At 40.4% G+C, this 14572-nt stretch overlaps 2 non-coding genes across 2 annotated transcripts; both read right to left on the minus strand.

The window, feature by feature from the left end:
• Window positions 1–1800: 1800 nt before the first annotated feature.
• Window positions 1801–2018, minus strand: LOC133047890 (small nucleolar RNA U3). The gene has a single exon (XR_009690893.1). It is a non-coding gene; the product is annotated as a small nucleolar RNA U3 (small nucleolar RNA).
• An 8051-nt stretch (window positions 2019–10069) lies between these two features.
• On the minus strand, window positions 10070–10176 carry LOC133047897 (U6 spliceosomal RNA). The gene has a single exon (XR_009690899.1). It is a non-coding gene; the product is annotated as a U6 spliceosomal RNA (small nuclear RNA).
• Window positions 10177–14572: the final 4396 nt, after the last annotated feature.

Below are 14572 nucleotides of genomic sequence, written 5' to 3' on the forward strand. Positions count from 1 at the left end.
TCAGTCGCTCAGTTGTGTCTGACTCTTCACAGCCCATGGACTGTAGCCCATCAGGCTCCTCTGTCCATGGGGATTCTCTGGGCAAGAATACTGGAGTGGGTTGCCATGCCCTCTTCCAGGGGATCTTCCCAACCCAGGGATCAAACCCAGGTCTCCCACATTGCAGGTGGATTCCTCACCATCTGAGCCACCAAAAAAGCCCAGACATCAGGTGAGGGATTCTAATTTAAAGACTGTGGGTTCTAGTCCCATGCAGGGTTTTGGCTGGGTTTGAGTCCCAGCACATGTGTTCAAGTCCCAAAGTGAGGTGAAAAGATTTACTGGTACTGATCTTGGAGAGGCAGCAGTGATTTAGCATCATGAAGCAAGATCTTAATTCCTTGCACAGGAATTGAACCTGGGTAACTTGGATGAACACCAGGAATCCTAGCCACCAGCCCAGCAAGGGCTAGAGACTAGGAGCCATTTTCCCTGGATCTTTGCCCCCATTGAAAAATGCATTTCTCACAGAAGCAAAAACTGTGAATGCAAGTACAGAACGTATTGTTAGAGACATAGCACACAGGGAGAGCGCACAGAGAAACCATTTGTTTAGTTAAGACAGAAGCAAGGCAGAGATGCACACCCATCCTCCCCTGATGAGAAGTGCCTTAAAGAAGCATTTAAGTCATTTATATAGGACAGTTTTTCTGGGCCTTTGTTTATCTTTAACCAACTATCTGTTCTCTTTTTCCACACCTGATCTAACCTGGGACCTTCCCCAACATGTGTGCACAACTTTTTTCTAAGATGGATTCCAGCCCAGAGGCCCGTGGGATCACATGTAAGTATCATATAGTATGAGGTGGTGCCCCTTTCTTTTTGATCCCCAAGGAGATTTTGTGCGCATGTGTAATGTCTCCCTTGCCTCAAGGATGGGAAGTGTATGGCCTCGTAATCCTGTGCTCAGACAAGGTTCAGCCCTTCTCTGTTCCTGCCATGAGTGTTGTCTTAAGGTGTCCACAGGAGACGAAGCCTGGCTCTTTACTCTGTTTCAGTTGCTACTTCCATTTTGGAGAGAAAACTCCTAGGAGGATCTTTGTAAATATGTAACCTGGAACCCACATATCCCCTGTTTCAGGGAATGCAAACAGGAGACTAGTTGTAGGTGTCTGACCTGATGCCCATCTTTTTCTTCCCTCAAGAAATGTAAACAGGAGGTCAGTTGTAAATGCCTAGTCTGGGGCCCGTTTATCTCCTGCCTCAGTGTGTGTGTGCATGTAAGTGCATATAAGACCATCATGAGCAAGACTTAGCAAATATGAACAAAATCTTTATACCACCATTACTGTCTTTAAATTTGCTGGTATTTTTTCCAATCTGGAATACTCTCTCTGGCCTCTACCGATTCAAATTCTATTTGAACTTCAAAGTTCTTCATGTGCCAGTCAGTACTTAGCAAAACAGAACTGGTTCCACCTCTACTTTCCATGATTTATAGCGTAGTTGGGGTGTAGACACAGTGGACAGATAAGTTATAAAGAAATAATCATAGCCTATGGGAAATAAATAAATGAAGATCACAGCCTATGGGGAAAAGGAGGCACACTTTATAAACTGAAATTTTTAGACCTTAGTATTTACAGTAATTATTACTAATATATTAATAAATAGTATAAGTTGTTAGGTTTGTTGTTCGGTTTGGACAAAAGAAGAAATTTAAATATATTACATTTAATACTGCAGTTTAAAACATTTGAAGGAATTTAAGTCATAAATGAGATCAGTTGTTTTTGTTTTTTGTTTTTTTTTTTTAACAAAACCACTCAGACGGCGTTTTCTCCCTCTCACTCTCCCAAATAAAGGAGAGAAGAACGATCATCAACGACCCGTGGCAGCTGCACAAGCAACACCAAAAGCCAACTTCACGCTCAGGAGAAAACACTGCATCTTCTTCCTCGTGGTTTCGGGTGCTCTACACGATCAGAGAAACTTCTCTAGTAACGAACTATAGAAATGATCCCTGAAAGTATAGTCTTGAGATCAGTTGTTTAAGAAAGTTTAGTCCATTGAATCTGAGTTGACCAAATGTTAAAGTTCCCCCTTGAGATTGGCTATTCAAATTTATTAGATTTTTATAAATAGAAAGTTGAGGTTTATATAGATGACTTGAAAATTTCAGAAAAAGTAAATTTTTTAAAAAGTATTTATCTATTTGGCTATGTCAAGTCTCAGTTGCAGCATGCAAAATCTTTAGTTGTGGCATGGGAATTCTTAGTTGCAGCTTGGGGGATCTAGTTCCCTGAGCAGAGATCAAACCCTGGCCCCATGCATTGGGATCACAGTCTTAGCCACTGATCCACCAGGGAAGTCCCAAAGATACATTTTTTTTTAATTTTTAGATTTATTTTTTATTGAAGTGACATTGGTTTATGATGTTATACAAGTTTCATGTGTACAACATTATATTTCAACTTCTGGATACCCTACAGTGAGCTCACCGCTAAAAATTTGTTTCCATCTATAACCATAAAATTGACCCCCTTACCCATTTCTGTATGCAGGTCAAGCAACAGTTAGAACTGGACATGGAACAACAGACTGGTTCCAAATAGGAAAAGGAGTACGTCAAGGCTGTATATTGTCACCCTGCTTATTTAACTTACATGCAGGGTACATCATGAGAAATGCTGGACTGGATGAAGCACAAGCTGGAATCAAGATTACCAGGAGAAATATCAATAACCTCAGATATGCAGATGACACCACCCTTATGGCAGAAAGCGAAGAAGAACTAAAGAGCCTCTTGATGAAAGTGAAAGAGGAGAGTGAAAAAGTTGGCTTAAAACTCAACATTCAGAAGACTAAGATCATGGCATCTGGTCCCATCACTTCATGGCAAATAGATGGAGAAACAGGAGAAACAGTGACAGACTTTATTTTGGGGGGCTCCAAAATCACTGAAGATGGTGACTGCAGCCATGAAATTAAAAGACATTTGCTCCTTGGAAGAAAAGTTATGACCAACCTAGACAGCATGTTAAAAAGCAGAGAATTACTTTGCCAACAAAGGTATGTCTAGTCAAAGCTATGGTTTTTCCAGTAGTCATGTATGGATGTGAGAGTTGGACTATAAAGAAAGCTGAGTGCTGAAGAATTGATGCTTTTGAACTGTGGTGTTGGAGAAGACTCTTGAGAGTCCCTTGAACAGCAAGGAGATCCAACCAGTCCATCCTAAAGGAGTTCATTGAAAGGACTGATGCTGAAGCTGAAAGTCCAATCCTTTGGTCACCTGATGTGAAGAACTGACCTATTTGAAAAGACCCTGATGCTTGGAAAGATTGAAGGCAGGAAGAGAAGGAGACAACAGGGGATGAGATTGTTAGATGGCATCACTGACTCAGTGGACATGAGTTTGAGTAAACTTCAGGAGTTGGTGATGGACAGGGAGGCCTGGTGTGCTGCAGTCCATGGGGTCACAAAGAGTTGGACACAACTGAGCAACTGAACTGAACTGAACTGAACTGAACCCATTTCAGCTTCCTCCCAGCCTTCTGCCCCTTCCCCTCTGGTAACCACTCTTCTGTTCTCCTTTTCTATGCCTTTACCAAAATGAAATTTTTAAATATGTATAACTTTGAAGATTAATTTTAAAATAATTAAATCAGAAGATTAATTTCAAAAATAAAGTAATGACAAGTGTCTTTTCTGTTTTTTAAGTGTCTTTTCTATACATAAATTCTATCTACAAAAACTCTAAAAAAATTCACAGTCAGCAGGCAGAATTAATCACTGGATAATTAGCAGTGAAGGAGTTGCTATTACTGACCTCTGGACAGTAATAGTCACCGTTTTCTGACCTCTTACTATAGGACAAGAATTTTTCTGAGTACTTTTCATATAATGACTAATATGATTCTCATTACAACCCTAAAAGGTCAATAATTTTATTGTTCTTATTTTATAGAGGGGGGACAAGAACTCAGACAGGTTGAATTATTTGCCTAAAGTCACACAGACAGTAAATGGTGGAGCTAGGATTTGCACTTATACAGTTGTACAGTATACGTGGAATTTTAAGATAAAAAGCCCAGGCTTACTTTCTCCAATACTCTATACTCATACATCGGGCCAAGATGAATATCATAAATATTTCATTTGAAAGCTACTGGATTATTCATAATAGTCACAGTGCTGACTGTTGCTTATAAGGTTTATATAATGCTTCCTTCCATCAAATATGTCTATAATACTTTTATACTATTTAATATTCTTAAATATATCTGCAAATGACATAGACGTGCACATGATAAAAAGTTAAAACTCCTCTCCCTAGAGTTAGCCATTATTAACAGTTCACTGTGCATCCTTTCAGGTTTTTTTCCTACCCGTGTACAAATATCACACACTTCCGTATTCAGTGTCTGTGTATATATTGCCTGTGTCCTTTTAATTTGTAAATATTGGACATAGTTCTTTATAAAGGCAGATAGCTCTAACTTCATTTTCCCTTAATTAATTAAATATCCCATAAGATTATTTAAACAAACTACTGAGGGCAGTAAATTGTTTCCAATTATTCACTATTTAAAAAGGAGTGATTTCCTTTAGGATGGACTAGTTGGATCTCCTTGCAGTCCAAAGGAGAAGTCCAAAGTCTTCTCCAACACCACAGTTCAAAAGTGTCAGTTCTTCGATGCTCAGCTTTCTTTATAGTCCAACTCTCACATCCATACATGACTACTGGAAAAACTATAGCTTGGACTAGGCATACCTTTGTCGGCAAAGTGATGTCTCTGCTTTTTAATATGCTGTCTAGTTTCTGATAGTTTTTCTTCCAAGGAGTAAGAGTCTTTTAATTTCATGACTGCAGTCACTATCTTCAGTGATTTTGGATCCCCCAAAATAAAGTCTGTCACTGTTTCCATTGTTTCCCCATCTATTTGCCATGAAGCGATGGGACCAGATGCCATGATCTTAGTTTTCTGAATGTTGAGTTTTAAGCCAGCTTTTTCACTCTCCTGTTTCATGCTCATCAAGAGGCTCTTAGTTCCTCTTCACTTTCTGCCATTAGTGTGATATCATATGCATATTTGAGGTTGTTGATATTTCTCCTGACAATCTTGATTCCAGCTTGTTATTCATCCAGTCCAGCATGTCTAATGATGTACTTTGCATATAAGTTAAATAAGCAGGGTGACAATATACAGCCTTGACATACTCATTTCCCAATTTTGAAACAATCTGCTGTTCCATGTATGGTTCTAACCTGCATACAAGTTTCTCAGGAGACAGGTAAGATGGCCTAGTGTTCCCATTTTTAAAAAAATTTTCCACAGTTTGCAGTGATCCACACAGTTAAAGACTTTGTGTTAGTTGCTCAGTCATGTCCAACTCTTTGCAACCCCATGGACTGTAGCCTGCCAGGTTTCTCTGTCCATGGAATTCTCCAGGCAAGAATACTGGAGTGGATTGCCATTCCCTTCTCCAAAGGCTTTAGGGTAGTCAATTCCCTTGTTTCCTCTATGACCCAATGGATGTTGGCAACTTGATCTCTGGTTCCTGTGCCTTTTCTAAACCTAGCTTAAACATCTGGAAGTTCTCAGTTCACGTACTGTTGAAATCTAGCTTGAAGCATTTTGAGCATTACCTTGCTAGCATGTGAAGTGAGGACAATTGTACAGTAGTTTGAACATTCTTTGGTATTGCCTTTCTTTGGGATTGGGATGAAAACTGACCTTTTCCAGTTTTGTGGCCACTGCTGTTTTTCAAATTTGCTGGCATAGTGAGTGTAGCACTTTAACAGCATCATCTTTTAGGATTAGAAATAGCTCAGCTGGAATTCCTTCTCCTCCACTAGATTTGTTCATAGTAATTCTTCCTAAGGCCCACTTGACTTCATACTTGATGTCTGGCTCTAGGTGAGTGATCACACCATTGTGGTTATTTGGGTCATTAAGACCATTTTTGCATAGTTCTTTTGTGCATTCTTGCCACCTCTTCTTAATCTTTTCTGCTTCTGTTAGATCCTTGCCATTTCTGTCCTTTGTTGTGCCCATCTTTGCATGAAATATTCCCTTGGTATCTCCAATTTTCTTGAAGAAATCACTAGTCTTTCCTATTCTATCATTTTCTTCTAATTTTTTGCATTGTTTACTTAAGAAGGCTTTCTTACCTTTCCTTGTTATTCTCTGTAACTCTGCATTCAGTTGGGTATGTCTTTCCCTCTCCTTTGACTTTCCTTTCTCTTCTTTTCTCAGCTATTTGTAAGGCCTCCTCAGACAACCACTTTGCCTTCTTGAATTTCTTTTTTCTTGGTATGGTTTTGTTCACCACGTCCGGTGCAACGTTATAAACCTCTGTCCATAGTTCTTCAGGCACTCTGTCTACTAGATATAATCCCTTGGATCTATTTGTCACCTCCACTGTGTAATCATTAGGGATTTGATTTATGTCATACTTGAAAGGCCTAGGGCTTTCCCTACTTTATTCAATATAAGTATGACCCTTGCAATAAAGAGTTCATGATCTGAGTCACAGACGGTTCCAGGTCTTTTTTTGCTGATTGTACAGAGCTTCTCCATCTTTGGCTCCAAATAACATAATCTACCTGATTTTAGTATTGATCACCTGGTGATGTCCGTGTGTAGATCATCACTTGTGTTGTTGGAAGAAGATGTTTGCTCTGACCAGTGTGTTCTCTTTGCAAAACCCTTTCAGCTTTTGCCCTGCTTCATTTTCTACTCCAAGGCCAAACTTGCATTATTTCAGGTGTCAACTAAAAAAGATGCACAACTTGAGAGTTATGAGTTGAGTTTTAATTGGGGCAAAATGAGGACTGCAGTCTAGAAGGCAGCATCTCAGATAGCTCCAAGAGACTGCTCCAAAGAGGCAGTGGGGGAAGGTCAACATATAAGGTTTTGGTGAAGGGGGAGTTCAATACCATTAAGCACTCATTTTACAAAACGTTTTTTTGTTAGTCATGAGGATATGAGGGCTTCCCTGTGGCTCAGCTGGTAAAGAATCCGCCTGCAGTGAGGGAGATCTGGGTTCGATCCCTGGGTTGGGAAGATCCCCTGGAGAAGGGAACAGCTACCCACTCCAGTATTCTGGCCTGGAGAATTCCATGGACTGTATAATCCATGGAATTGCAAAGAGTCAGACTGAGCCTTCATTTTCATGAGGATCTGATATCACCATGAAGAGATTTAGGGCTTCTCTAGATATGAGGAGTTGCAAGGATTGAGATCATGAAACTGTTCCTAAAAACATCCAACTATCTGAAGACCTGTCCCACCAGATTCCCTGGAGCACAGAGTGCCTCACTCCACCCTGAACTCCCTCAGGGTTTGTTGAAGGCCAAAGCTATAGCAGCATGGAGTTCAGTCTCCCTAGAGGCAGATGGTAAATGCCTTTGTTGTTCAGTCACTGGCAATGCTCTTGGTAAGTGCCAATTTGTAGTTGACACTATCTCTTGACTTCCTACCTTTGCATTCCAGTCCCTTATGATGAAACGGACATCTTATTTTTGTGTTAGTTCTGGAAGGTCTTGTGGGACATCATAGAACCATTCAACTTCAACTTCTTTGGCATTAGTGATTGGGGCATAGACTTGGATCACTGTGGTGTTGAATGGTTTGCCATGGAAATGGCCCAAGATCATTCAGTCATTTTTGAGATTGCACCTGTGAACTAAAAAAAGATGCACAACTGGAGAGTTCTGAGTTAAGCTTTACTTGGGGCAAAATGAAAACTGCAGCTCAGGAGGCGGCATCTCAGATAGCTCTGAGAGACTGCTCCAAAGAGGCAGTGAGAGGAATGTCAATATCTAAGGTTTTGGTGAAGGCAGAACTACTCATTTTACAAAAGGTTTTCTGCTAGTCATGAGGATGATTCCTCCAAGAAGGGATTTAGTGCTTTTCTAGATATGAGGAGATGCAAGGATTGAACTCATAAAATCTGTTCCTGAAAACCTCCAACTATCTAAAGACCTGTCCCACCAGATTTCCTGGAGCACAGAGTGCCTCACTCCACCCTGAACTCCCTCAAGAGGGTTTTGAAGGTAGCACAGGGTTCAACCTCTGCAGAGGCAGATGGCAAATGCCGTTGTTCAGTCATTGGCAATGCTCTTCGTAAGTGCCAATTTGTAGTTGACACACCCAAGAATGGATATATGTATATGTATGCCTGAGTCCCTTCACTGTTTACCTGAAACTACCACAACATTGTTAATCATCTATACACAATACAGAATAAAAAGTTTAAAAAAAAAACCCAATCAAAAAATGGGCCAAACAACATTAATTATTTGATGAAGTTGGATCATTTCTCATCCTCTATCATGGATTGGATTGTGTTTCCTACCCTCAACCTCAGAAAAAGAAATACATCAAAGACCTAACCCCTAGTACCTTAGAATGTGACCTTATTTGGAAACAGAATAATTGCAGATGTAATTAATTACGATGAGGTTATACTGAAGTAGGGTAGCCCCAATCCAACATTCTGTATGTACTCAGTTGCTGGGTCCAACTCTTTGTGGCCCCATGGATTGTAGACCACCAGGCTCCACTGTCCATGGAATTTCCCAGGCAAGAATATTGGAGTGGATTGCCATTTCCTTCTCCAAGGAATCTTCCTGGCCCAGGGATCAAGCCTACATCTCATGAGTTGGCAGACGGGTTCCTTACCGCTGAGCCACCAGGGTAATGCTAGAATACAGCATTCAGAACTGTGAAAGAATAAATTTCTATTGTTTTCAGTCAAAAAAAAAAAAAAAAAGGGCCAAAGATCTAAACAGACATTTTTCCAAAGAAGACTTGCATGCTTGCTAAGTTGCTTCAGTCCTATACTACTCTTTGCAACCCTACGGATTGTAAAGAGTATAATTTATGTATATTAAGGTATTTAAAAACTTAAACCACAATTCCTAAGTCAGCCAGCATCTGGAACAATTTTTGCAGTAACAGGGTTAAGTGAAAGCTTCTGAATTCATGGAAAACCCTTGGGTAAATCTTTCTTAAAAATCCCTTACAAAATTAGCTCTTTCCTCCATCCTGTCCGTGCCGCCATAATGATGCGCATGAATGTCCTGGCTGATAATCTCGAGTATCAACAATGCTGAAAAAAGAGGCAAATGCCAAGTGTTTATTAGGCCATGCTCCAAAGTCATCATGAGGTTTCTAAATGTGGTGATGAAGCATAGTTATACTGGCGAATTTGAAATCATTGATGAGCACAGGGTTGGGAAAATTGTTGTTAATCTCACATGCAGGCTATAAATAAGTGTGAAGTGATCAGCCCCATATTTAATGTGCAACTCAAAGATCTAGAAAACTGTCAGCTCACATCTTGTCAGTTTGGTTTCATTGTACTGACAAGCTCAGCTGGCACCATGGACCCATGAAGAAGCAAGAAGAAAACACACAGGAGAGAAAATCCTTGGATTCTTTTTCTAGGGATGTAATGCATACAAATAAAATGCTTCAGAGAACCAAAGGGAAAAAAAATCCCTTATAAGATTAGATTCCAGAGTTTCCATTACCATCTGGTGGTAATCCTCCATTGGTGAACCCTCATCTGACAACATTTCAGAGAAGTCATTCTTTTGAAAATGAGTAATTACTTCCTGTATGTCACTCTGTACATGGCATTAATTATTTCATCATTCATGATTACTAAATGCATTTTTAGTTATAACGAAATCATGTCACTTCTAAATTATTTCAGTTTGTTGAGACAGTTGGCTGGCAGTGCAAATAAGTACCAAAAATATCCAGCCACATTTTTTTTTTTTTTATGTGATATGCAGTCCTTTATCACATAAACCACCTAAGACTGACAGTATGTTTGCAAAATAATATGCAGACACATAGAAAGCAGAACAATGTAAGTACATAATCACTGTCAAATGAGTGGGTATAGACAGAACCTTAAGGATATCTAAAATCACACCATGCACCCCATTGTATTGGATCCAAGAATCAAGGATTCACTGAGTCATGGAAAACTCACTCTTTGATAACATTCTGAATCTCTTACCTGAAGTGTGATATCAAAGAACTTAAATCTTAGGCACAAACAATTAGAGAAAAATATGGAACGCTTCACGAATTTGCGTGTCATCCTTGCGCAGGGGCCATGCTAATCTTCTCTGTATCGTTCCAATTTTAGTATATGTGCTGCCGAAGCGAGCACCAGCCACATTTTTTAAAAAGACTCTTCTATAGATGAGATCTTTTCTGTGAACAGACTTCTGCTTCCACAAGAAGGAAAATATAAAACTTATCTTTTTTTCTATTATTTACCTTCTCATAGGGCTTCCCACGTGGCGCTAGAGGTAAAGAATCCACCTACCAATGCAGGAGACCTAAGAGACACAGGTTCGATCCCTAGGTCGAGAAGACACCCTGTGGAGGGGCATGGCAACCCACTCCAGTATTCTTGCCTGGAGAATCCCATGGACAGGGGAGCTTGGCGGGCTACAGTTCATGGGGTCACAAAGAGTCAGACACGACTGAAGTGACTTAGCACACAACCTCTCATAATCTTCCCCACTGAGAATAGGTTAAATAAGTCATAGAAACAGTTAACTTGCACCTATAAAGTATCAGACACTCCAGGTGTGCCACTCAAACTCCCTTGGCACTTAACATTTCTGAGTATGCAGACCCAAATTCCAACTGCTGTCACCTCTTTGCCTCAAACATTCCTTCAGCCACATGTATGACAGGCTGAAAGTGCCAGAGAAATAACACATTTTCCTAAACCAAAGACAACCCTCAACCAGGGACATATATATATATATATAGGCACATAAATACAGTTAAGGATTGAATTATATCCTCAAAAACTCATATGTTGAAATCCTCAGTTCAGTTCAGTTCAGTCATGTCCAACTCTTAGCAACCCCAAGCACGCCAGGCTTCCCTGTCCATCACCAACTCCCAGAGCTTTTGCCCAAACTTATATCCGTCAAGTCAGGGGCACCACCCAACCATCTCATCCTCTGTCATCCCCTTCTCCTCCTGCCTTCAACCTTACCCAGAATCAGAGTCTTTCCCAATGAGTCAGGTCTCCACATGAGGTAGCCAGAGTATTGAAGCTTCAGTTCCAGTATCAGTCCTTCCAATGAATATTCAGGACCAATTTCCTTTAGGATGAACTGGTTGGATCTCCTTGTAGTCCAAGGGACTCTCAAGAGTCTTCTCCAACACCACAGTTCATCAATTACCTAACTTTTGCATCAATTACCTAGGATTACTGGGGAGGATTGAAATCCTAACCCCTGATAATTCAGAATGTGACCTTTTTGAAGATAGCATCTTTACAGAGGTTACGAAGTTAAAATGAGGCCATGAGGGTGGGCCCTCACCCAATACAACTGGTGTCCTTATAAAATGGGGGCATTTGGACACAGAGACTCACATCTACAAGACAAGGAGAGAGACCCAGAACACCTCCTTCCTTCACAGCCCTCAGAAGGAACCAACTGGGCTGACACCTTGATTCCTGCCTTCCGGCCACCGCAGCTGGCCTCCACAATACATTTTTCTTATTTGAGCCACTCAGTTGATGGCATTTCATGACAGCAGTTTTAGCAAACTAATAGAAATACCCAGCTTCCTCAGCCCTTGGGTGGAGTAACTCCGAGATGTGTGTTCTGTGCTATTTCCTAGACTCCCCAGTGGGGTTCAGCCCATTTCCCATTGTGGCCTCCGGCTTGATAACACACTCTTTATTCTCTTCCTTTCTTCCTTTTTTCACTTCTTATTTTACTGGTGTGTTCTCTGTGCTCACCTCTTGTGTAAAGTCCTGGATCTAGTCTCTGGTTTTAAAATCCAGACCTTGATGAACAGTCTCGAGAGTTATCTCTAGTGGGATTGATTCCAAGAAGAGATTATCCTTTTTTTTTTTTTTTGCCAGCAGTGTCTTGGCCAGTAACACCATCCAAGGGCTAACAATATATGAGTATCATTATGAAATTCCACATAACATCACCTTGGACCATGTTTATAAAATCATTTTTCATTACCACTCCCCTAAAGAGTCACTTGAAACGTTTTTCTCCTAGTTGCTACATCCATAAAATGTTAATACCACAGATATCCTGATTATGTGCTTAATGTATAGCTAAAATCACTGCAGATGGTGATTGCAGCCATGAAATTAAAAGACACTTACTCCTTGGAAAAAAAGTTATGACCAAACTAGACAGCATATTAAAAAGCAGAGACATTACTTTGCCAACAAAGGTCCATCTAGTCAAGGCTATGGTTTTTCCAGTAATCATGTGTGGATGTGAGAGTTGAACAATAAAGAAAGCTGAGCGCAGAAGAATTGATGCTTTTGAACTGTGGTGTTGGAGAAGACTCTTGAGAGTCCCTTGGACTGCAAGGAGATCCAACCAGTCCATCCTAAAAGAGATCAGTCCTGGGTGTTCATTGGAAGGACTGATGTTGAAGCTGAAACTCCAATCCTTTGGCCACCTGATTCAAAGAGCTGACTCATTTGAAAAGACTCTGATGCTGGGAAAGATTGAAGGTGGGAGGAGAAGGGGATGACAGAGGATGAGATGGTTGGATGGCATCACTGACTCAATGGACATGAGTTTGGGTAGGCTCTGGGAGTTGGTGATGGATAGCGAGGCCTGGCGTGCTGCAGTTCGTGGGGTCGCAAAAAGTCGGACACAACTGAGCGACTGAACTGAACTCAACTAATGCTTTATATATAAGAAGAACATTGTTATGCCCATCAAGAACTAATTTTTACTCCCATGAGAGCAATATTTCCCCTGTTGAGAATACATGCCTTATACTCAGAGTTTCACTTTACATTGAAAATGGTACAACAGTGGGCAAATGTCCATGGGCTCTGCTTTGCAAAAGAAGCTGCAGTTCTGATGTAAAGGTAGAATGGCATTTTAAAGGTGTGGCACCTTGAAAATAACTTGCAGAATTGGTGTGCTGGCCTAAAAGATGAGGTATGGATTTGTTTGTTTCTATTAAACTACAGTTGACTTACAATGCTGTGCTTGATTTCCACTGTACAGCACAGTGACTCAGTGAGAGATACACACACACACACACACACACACACACATTCTTTTCCATTATGGCTTATCACAGGATATTGAACATAGTTCCCTGTGCTGTACAATAAAACCTTGCTATTTATCCATTCTATATATAATAGTTTATATCTGCTAATCCCCAAATCCTATTCCTTCCCTCCCCTTTGGCAACCATAGTTCTGTTCTCTATATCTGTGAATCTGTTTTTATTTTGTAGATATGTTAATTTGTGTTGTATTTTAGATTCACTTATATAAGTGATATCACATGGCATTTGTTTTTCTCTTTCTGGCTTACTTTGCTTAATATGGTCATCTCTAAATCCAACCACGTTGACGTGAATGTATGGCAAAAACCACCACAGTATTGTAAAGTAATCAGCCTCCAATTAAAATAAAAAAGTAAATAAATCCAACCACATTGCTGCAAATGGCATTATCACATTCTCTTTAATGGCTGAGCAATATTCCAATTTTTGTGTATATATCACATCTTCTTTATCCATTCATCTGTCAATGGACTTTCAGGTTATTTCCATGTCCTGGCTATTGTAAATAGTGCTGCTATGAACAGAGGAGTATATGTATTTTTTCAATTATAGTTTTGTCTCAGTATATGCCCAGGAGTGGGATTACTTGATCATATGGCAACTATATTTTTAGTCTTTTGAGGAACCTTCATACTATTTTCCTCAAGGAGAGCCTGTGCACCAGTGTTTTCCGGCCCTCTGTTAGACTGAGGAGGTAGGCATCCTGCTCCTTTCCCTCAAGGAACCCTGCAGGCCCCCAGGAGTGTTCCTGATCATTGCTCACAGTGAACTTACTGTGTGTGGAAGACTTCCTGGGTACCAAGCCTTGTGTCAAGAACTTTAGGTGTCTTTGTCTCTCTTGAGCCCCTTCATGGCCCAGTGAGGTCGATGCCAGTAAACCCCGTTTAGTAGAGAAGGGCATGGCAACCCACTCCAGTATTCTTGCCTGGAGAACCCCATGGACAGAGGAGCCTGATTGGCTACAGTCCATGGGGTCGCAAGAGTTGGACACAACTTAACGACTAAGCCACCACCATACTATTTTCCACAGTGGCTGCACCAGCTTATATTCCCACCAACAGTATAGGAAGGCTCCCTTTTCTCCACACCCTCTACAGCATTATTAATAGACCTTTTAATGATGGCCATTCTAACTGGTGTGATGTGGTACTTCATTGTTGTTTTGATTTGCATTTCTCTAATTATTAGTGATGATGAGCATCATTTCATGTGCCTATTGGCCACCTATATGTCTTCTTTGGAGAAATATTTATTTTGGTCTTCCACCCATTTTTTGATTGGGTTGTTTTATTTTTGTTGTTGTTGCTATTGAATTGTAGGATCTGTTTGTATATTTTGAGAGTTGAGCCCTTGTCAGTTGCATCATTTGCAAATATTTTCTACCAGTCTATAGGTTGTCTTTTCATCTTGTTTATGGTTTCCTGGGCTGTGAGAAGCTCCTAAATGTGATTAAGTCCATTTGCTTATTTTTG

Source organism: Dama dama, chromosome 27, assembly GCF_033118175.1.
Source record: "Dama dama isolate Ldn47 chromosome 27, ASM3311817v1, whole genome shotgun sequence".
Lineage (NCBI taxonomy): Eukaryota > Metazoa > Chordata > Mammalia > Artiodactyla > Cervidae > Dama > Dama dama.